This window comes from Kogia breviceps, chromosome 8, assembly GCF_026419965.1.
Source record: "Kogia breviceps isolate mKogBre1 chromosome 8, mKogBre1 haplotype 1, whole genome shotgun sequence".
Classification (NCBI taxonomy): Eukaryota; Metazoa; Chordata; class Mammalia; order Artiodactyla; family Physeteridae; genus Kogia; species Kogia breviceps.
Window position 1 is genome coordinate 100,926,854 of NC_081317.1, and position 7,147 is coordinate 100,934,000.

The following is a 7,147-nucleotide window of genomic DNA, read 5'->3' on the forward strand; positions in this document are numbered from 1 at the left end:
ACCTATCCTTCTCAAACTCTTCCAAAACATAGCAGAGGGAGGAACACTCCCAAACTCATTCTATGAGGCCACCATCACCCTGATACCAAAACCAGACAAAGATGTCGCAAAAAAAGAAAACTACAGGCCAATATCACTGATGAACATAGATGCAAAAATCTTCAACAAAATACTAGCAAACAGAATCCAACAGCACAATAAAAGGATCATATGCTTAATCAAGTGGGGTTTATTCCAGGAATGCAAGGATTCTTCAATATATGCAAACCAATTAATGTGATATACCATATTAACAAACTGAAGGAGAAAAACCATATGATCATCTCAATAGATGAAGAAAAAGCTTTCGACAAAATTCAACACCTATTTATGGTAAAAATCCTCCAGAAAGTAGGCATAGAGGGAACTGACCTCAACATAATAAAGGCCATATATGACAAACCCACAGCCAACATCGTTCTCAAGGGTGAAAAACTGAAACCATTTCCTCTAAGATCAGGAACAAGACAAGGTTGTCCACTCTCACCACTATTATTCAACATAGTTTGGCAAGTTTTAGCCTCAGCAATCAGAGAAGAAAAAGAAATAAAAGGAATCCAAAATCAGAAAAGAAGTAAAGCTGTCACTGTTTGCAGATAACATGATACTATACATAGAGAATCCTAATGATGCTATTAGAAAACTACTAGAGCTAATCAATGAATTTGGTCAAGTAGCAGGATACAAAATTAATGCACAGAAACATCTTGCATTCCTATACACTAATGAAAAATCTGAAAGAGAAATTAAGGAAACAATCCCATTTACCAATGCAACAAAAAGAATAACATACCTAGGAATAAACCTACCTAAGGAGAAAAAAGACATGTATGCAGAAAACTATAAGACACTGATGAAAGACATTAAAGATGATACAAACAGATGGAGAGATATACCATGTTCTTGGATTGGAAGAATCAATACTGTGACAATGACTATACTACCCAAAGCAATCTACAGATTCAATGCAATTCCTATCAAATTATCATTGGCACTTTTTACAGAACTAGAACAAAAAATCTTAAAATTTGTATGGAGACACAAAAGACCCTGAATAGCCAAAGCAATCTTGAGAAAGAAAGATGGAGCTGGAGGAATCAGGCTCCCTGATTCAGACTATATGACAAACCTTCAGTAATCAAGACAGTATGGTACTGGCCCCAAAACAGAAATATAGATCAATGAAACAGGATAGAAGGTCTAGAGATAAACCCACGCAATATGGTCAATTTATTTTTTATAAAGGAGGCAAGAATATACAAAGGAGAAAAGACAGCCTCTTCAATAAGTGGTGCTGGGAAAACTGGACAGCTACATGTAAAAAAATGAAATTAGAACACTCCCTAACACCTTACACAAAAATAAACTCAAAATGGATTAAAGACCTAAATGTAAGGCCAGACACTATCAAACTCTTAGAGGAAAACATAGGCAGAACACTTTATGACATAAATCACAGCAAGATCCTTTTTGACCCACCTCCTAGAGAAATGGAAATAAAAACAAAAACAAACAAATGGGACCTAATGAAACGTAAAAGATTTGCACAGCAAAGGAAACCATAAACAAGGTGAAAAGACAACCCCTAGAATGGGAGAAAATATTTGCAAATGAAGCAACTGACAGAGGATTAATCTCCAAAATTTACCAGCAGCTCATACAACTCAATATCAAAAAAACAAACAACCCAATCCAGAAATGGGCAGAAGACCTACATAGACATTTCTCCAAAGCAGGTATACAGATTGCCAACAAACACATGAAAGGATGCTCAACATCACTAATCACTAAAGAAATGCAAATCTAAAATACAATGAGGTATCACCTCACACCAGTCAGAGTGGCCATCATTAAAAAATCTACAGATAATAAATACTGGAGAGGATCTGGAAAAAGGGAACCCTCTTACACTGTTGGTGGGAATGTAGACTGATACAGCCACTATGGTGAACAGTATAGAGGTTCCTTAAAATCTAAAAATAGAACTACCATATGACCCAGCAATCCCACTACTGGGCATATACCCTGAAAAACCCATAATTCAAAAAGAGTAATGTACCACAATGTTCATTGTAGCTCTATTTACAATGGAATATTACTCAGCCATAAAAAGAAACGAGATTGTGTTATTTGTAGTAAGCTGGATGGACCTAGAGTCTGTCATACAGAATGAAGTAAGTCAGAAAGAGAAAAACAAATACTGTATGCTAACACATATGTATGGAGTCTAAATAAATAAATAAATAGATAAGTTGTTCTGAAGAACTTAGGGGCAGGACAGGAATAAAGATGCAGACGTAGAGAATGGACTTGAGGATAGGGGGAGTGGGAATGGTAAGTTGGGACAAAGTGAGAGAGTGGCATGGACATATATACACTACCAAACGTAGGGTGGATAGCTAGTGGGAAGCAGCTGCATAGCACAGGAAGATCAGCTTGGTGCTTTGTGACCACCTAGAGGGGTGGGATAGGGAGGATGGGAGGGAGACATGCGCGAGAGGGAGGAGATATGGAGATATATGTATATGTGTAGCTGATTCACTTTGTTATAAAGCAAAAAGTAACACACCTTTGTAAAACAATTATTCTACAATAAAGATGTTGAAAAACAAAAAAAGGGTGGGAAAATACCTAAGCCGCCTCTCTGGCCCTACTCCTGGACACACCCCTACCCTCACCCCATATTAGGAAAGAGCTTGCTACGTCTCAGGGAGAGAGCAAGAACCTTTTACTTTTTTCTCTCTCCACTGCTGCAGCAGGGGCCCCAATAAAACTTGCCTGAATTTCTTTTCTGGCCTCTAGTCAATTTCTATTTATTGGGGAAAGCCAAGAACCCTGTCCGGTATGAAAACCACATTATCTTCTCTCGAAATGTTTTGTTGCTCTTCCTGCTATGTTTGATACTTCAGTGGATGGCATCAATGCCCAGCTATTTACCCATCCAGAAACTCAACTGTCACTCTGGGTAGTTCTTTACTCCATCCCCTCATTCACATCTAGTCAAGCTTCATTAATGCAACCTCTATCACGTCATTCATATTTCTTCATCCTTTTTTCTATGACTTCAGACTGGAGGGGAAGAAATTTCTCCTCTACTCTCTTAGATTCTCCAGCTGGATGTATGAAATAAACTGACAAGTGAAAGAGTAACAGCAAAAAAGGCATACACATTTATCTGATGATAAAATTTTTATGTGGCATGGAGCAGGGTGTGGAGGTCTTCATAGAAAGAAGAGAATAATTCCAAAGAAATGGCTAATCCTGGAGGCTTTGGTATCATTTGCATGAAGGAGGATACAGTTAAAGAGAAGGGACAAGATGAAGAAAAGGAACTTTAAGCTTCTAGGGGTGGCAAATTGTAGAAAGGCAAATATATGGGAAGCTAAAAGTGGATAATGACAAATTAGTAGACTCTCAGCGCCATCTCATCTCTGGTGATAAGATTGCTATTCTCTCCCTGGTATGTAAAGGGGAAGGAGGACATCACAAAGGGAATTTGTTATCTTGCTTTCAGGTACATAGTGGGGAGGTAGAGAGCTCGTCCTGTGCTCTTTTTCTCAATTGCTTTCACCTCAAAATAATCATTATGCCAGAGTGGCATATTTTGGGGTGACATATTCTGATCTATAAGATCATGTAATCATCCTCCCTCACTTGATATGTAATGATAGCAATGTAACTGGTTTCCCAGGCTCTAATGTCTCCATCCACTTTCTGCATCATAACCAGTGTGGTGTATCTGAGCACATAATTATGACCATACCATTCTGCTAATTAAAACCCTTTTAGGACTTCCCTGGTGGCGCAGTGGTTGAGAGTCCGCCTGCCAATGCCGGGGACACGGGTTCGTGCCCCGGTCTGGGAAGATCCCACATGCCGCGGAGCGGCTGGGCCCGTGAGCCATGGCCGCTGAGCCTGTGCGTCCGGTGCCTGTGCTCCGCAACGGGTGAGGCCACAACAGTGAGAGGCCCGGGTACAGCAAAAAAAAAAAACCCTTTTACCTACAGGATAAAGTCCAAACTCTGTGGTTTGGCATATAAGGTCCTCCATGGTTTGGGTCCTACTTACTTCTCCCTTCTTATTCTATACCACAGTTCTACAATCAATCCCTTTCAAACTTCTTGAAATTTCTCTGAGAACATCATGCTACTTTTCTTCTCCTGCCTGGAAAACCCTTACCCCTTGCCCACCACTGACCTGGTGAGTATTTGCTCATCTTTCAAGATGCAGCTTAAGTATCACCTTCTCTATGAAGTCTTTTCTGTCCGCTATCCAATTAAATAGTCTATTTCCTCTTTGGACTCCAATTCTATTCTGCGCATATTTCAGCTACAGCACTGTATACATCAGTGTATCTTCCCCACTAGGCAGGTGTCCTTTAAGACCAGGGAAAATATCTTACTTATATTTGTATCCTTACCACATAGCTCAGTGCTTGTTTTATAATATTTAATAAAGTTTCGATAAATAATTCAATGAGTAAGTTAATGAAAAGATGAATACATTTATTGAAACTAAGGATCAAAACTTGGGATTCAGAGCCCTCAGTCAGACGGGTGTGGAGACGCTTCTGGAAGTAACATCAGGAAGGCTGCCCAAGGAGAACCCCAAGTTCAGTTCAAACATGTATTGGTTGGTGATGGCAGTAGTGGAAAAACTACATTTGAGGAATGTCATCTCACTGGTGAATTTGAGAAGTATATAGCTACCTTGGGTGTTGAGGCCCATCCCATTGTGTTCCATACCAACAGAGGACCTATTAAGTTCAATGTAGGGAATACAGCTGGTCAGGAGAAATTTGGTAGACTGAGAGATGGCTATTATATCCAAGCTCAGTGTATCATTATGATGTTTGATGTAACATCAAGAGTTACAAGAATGTGCCTCATGGGCATAGAGATCTGGTATGCGTATGTGAAACCATCGCCACTGTGTTGTGTGACAACAAAATGAATGTTAAGGACAGAAAAGTTAAAGCAAAATCAATTGTCTTCCACCAAAAGAAGAATCCTCAGCACTATGGCATTTCCACCAAAAGTAACTACAACTTTGAAAAGCCCTCCTTCTGAAACTGATCAAAGACCCTAACTTGGAGTTCATCACCATGCCTGCTCTTGACCCACCAGAGGTGGTCACGGACCCAGCCTTGGCAGTGCAGTGTGAACATGCACTAGAGGTTTTTCAGACAACTGCTCTCTTGGATGAAGATGATGACCTGTGAGAAAATGAAGCTGGAGCCCAGCATCAGAAGTCTAGTTTATAGGCAACTGTCCTGTGACGTCAGTAGTGCAGCATGTTTGCCACTTTATTATATAGCTAAGCAGAACGTGTGCTTAATCTTTGGGTTGCTGAAGGAGATCAATGGGCTTTGGAGTGAATGTGGCAGTTCAACAAAATGCTTTCATTTTTTCGGACCTGCATATTTAGCTGTTTTGGAACACAGCTGTTTCCTTCTTGAGTTTCAGATATAAGACTGCTACAGTCACATCACAATGTTCAGTGGTGAAATCTTGTTTGTTACTGTCATTTCCCTTCTTTTTCATTTAGAATCAGAATCAAGTTGTATATGAAATATCTAAAAACAAACAAACAAACAAACTTGGGATTCAGTAGAGGCTGTCATTACTTCACAAAGACAAATGAGATAACTGACCTAAAGACTAGACAGAGAAAAATCGTGGAAGAGAAATTATCAAAGAAATAACATATGAAAAATTTTGTAGCTGAAAGAAAACATACAACTTCAAACTGAAATGGACTGTTGCATGCCAAGTAAGATAAAGGAAAAAGAACTACTCTCTAAAACATCATTGTAAAACCCCCAAATCTAAAAAGCCATCCTTTTAAAAATGTATAGTTAGTTGCCTACCCAGAATTCACAAATCCCTCTATTTTTCCCAAGAGAAATCTGATATTCAAGTTTCTAGATATCCATTTAGCTTATATGATTTAGAAGGCACAGGCCTCACCTCCAGCATTAGGAACAGACTCTTATTGGCATACGCCAATCAGAGTAAATCTCCTCCTGAGTGACAGACTCAAGAATGATCATTGAAGCAGCAGGAAAGATTTGTGAGGGTGATATGAGAATGTTTCTTCTTATTATACTGGAAAGGTGTCTGGTAGTAACTCTCTGTCTCCATTAGTCATGAATAAGGAAGTAGGTACCCCTAAGTGAAGGTAGCTACCCTCCATTCATGAGGCAACCAGATCAACCAACTCTGAAAGCCATCCTATCTTGGATTTTCAGTTATTATTTAGGCCAGTTTGAGTTGTGTTTTTTGTTCTATGAGGCTGAAAGCACTGAATAGATATATCCATAGCAATAGAAAAATCAGACTGGGAATTCCCTGGCGGTCCAGTGGTTAAGGCTCTGTGCTTTCACTGCTGAGGGTACAGGTTCAACCCCTGGTTGGGGAAATAAGATCCCACAAGCTGCATGGTGTGGTCAAATTAAAAAAAAAAATCAGACTGACTTAGTAGATAATTAATAGATAGAAAAGGTAAGGACTAGGAGGTATTTAGAAGGCATAGGTTTCTTCTACCAATGATAAGAAAACATGGATCATCAAACTCCAGGGAAATAAAATTGTACAGAAGGACATGGTTTAAATAGAAAAGAAATTTAAAATGGCATAATAAATAAATTTGAGCAACTGTTGAATTAGAAGGAAATAGAATTAATTGAAACATTATTCTTTATATGGCATAGGAATTTGACTTTGGAACAAAAAGGAAAGAAGCAATATCATTGCTCACTACTTGGCTCTTTACATTATTTATAAAGCTGTAAGAATATAAATGCTATTTACTGATTTGTTTCTAGAATTAAATGAGACAAAGCATTAGATATGAATTATGGTTTCAGAATAGAATGTAAATATTCTTAACTTTAGCAATAAATAAATAAGTAAATGACAGCTGGCAACAGTTGGTTAGTGGAAAGGGTTAGTAGTGGTAGAGATACGAGGGGCAAGTGTACTAGAGGAGCTAGTATCTTTATTTTACTAACTGGCGATCTAGGAGATGCAGCCTGTACATGATGAGTAAGAAAGAGAGGCACAGTACCCAGCCTCCAAAGTGGCAGCCAATGATCCCTGACACTTGG

The 7,147-nt window shown here is 38.9% G+C and overlaps 1 pseudogene; it reads left to right on the forward strand.

Annotated features, from left to right (window-relative positions):
* The first annotated feature begins 4,887 nt into the window (after positions 1-4,887).
* On the forward strand, positions 4,888-5,260 carry LOC131760862 (GTP-binding nuclear protein Ran-like; annotated as a pseudogene).
* Positions 5,261-7,147: the final 1,887 nt, after the last annotated feature.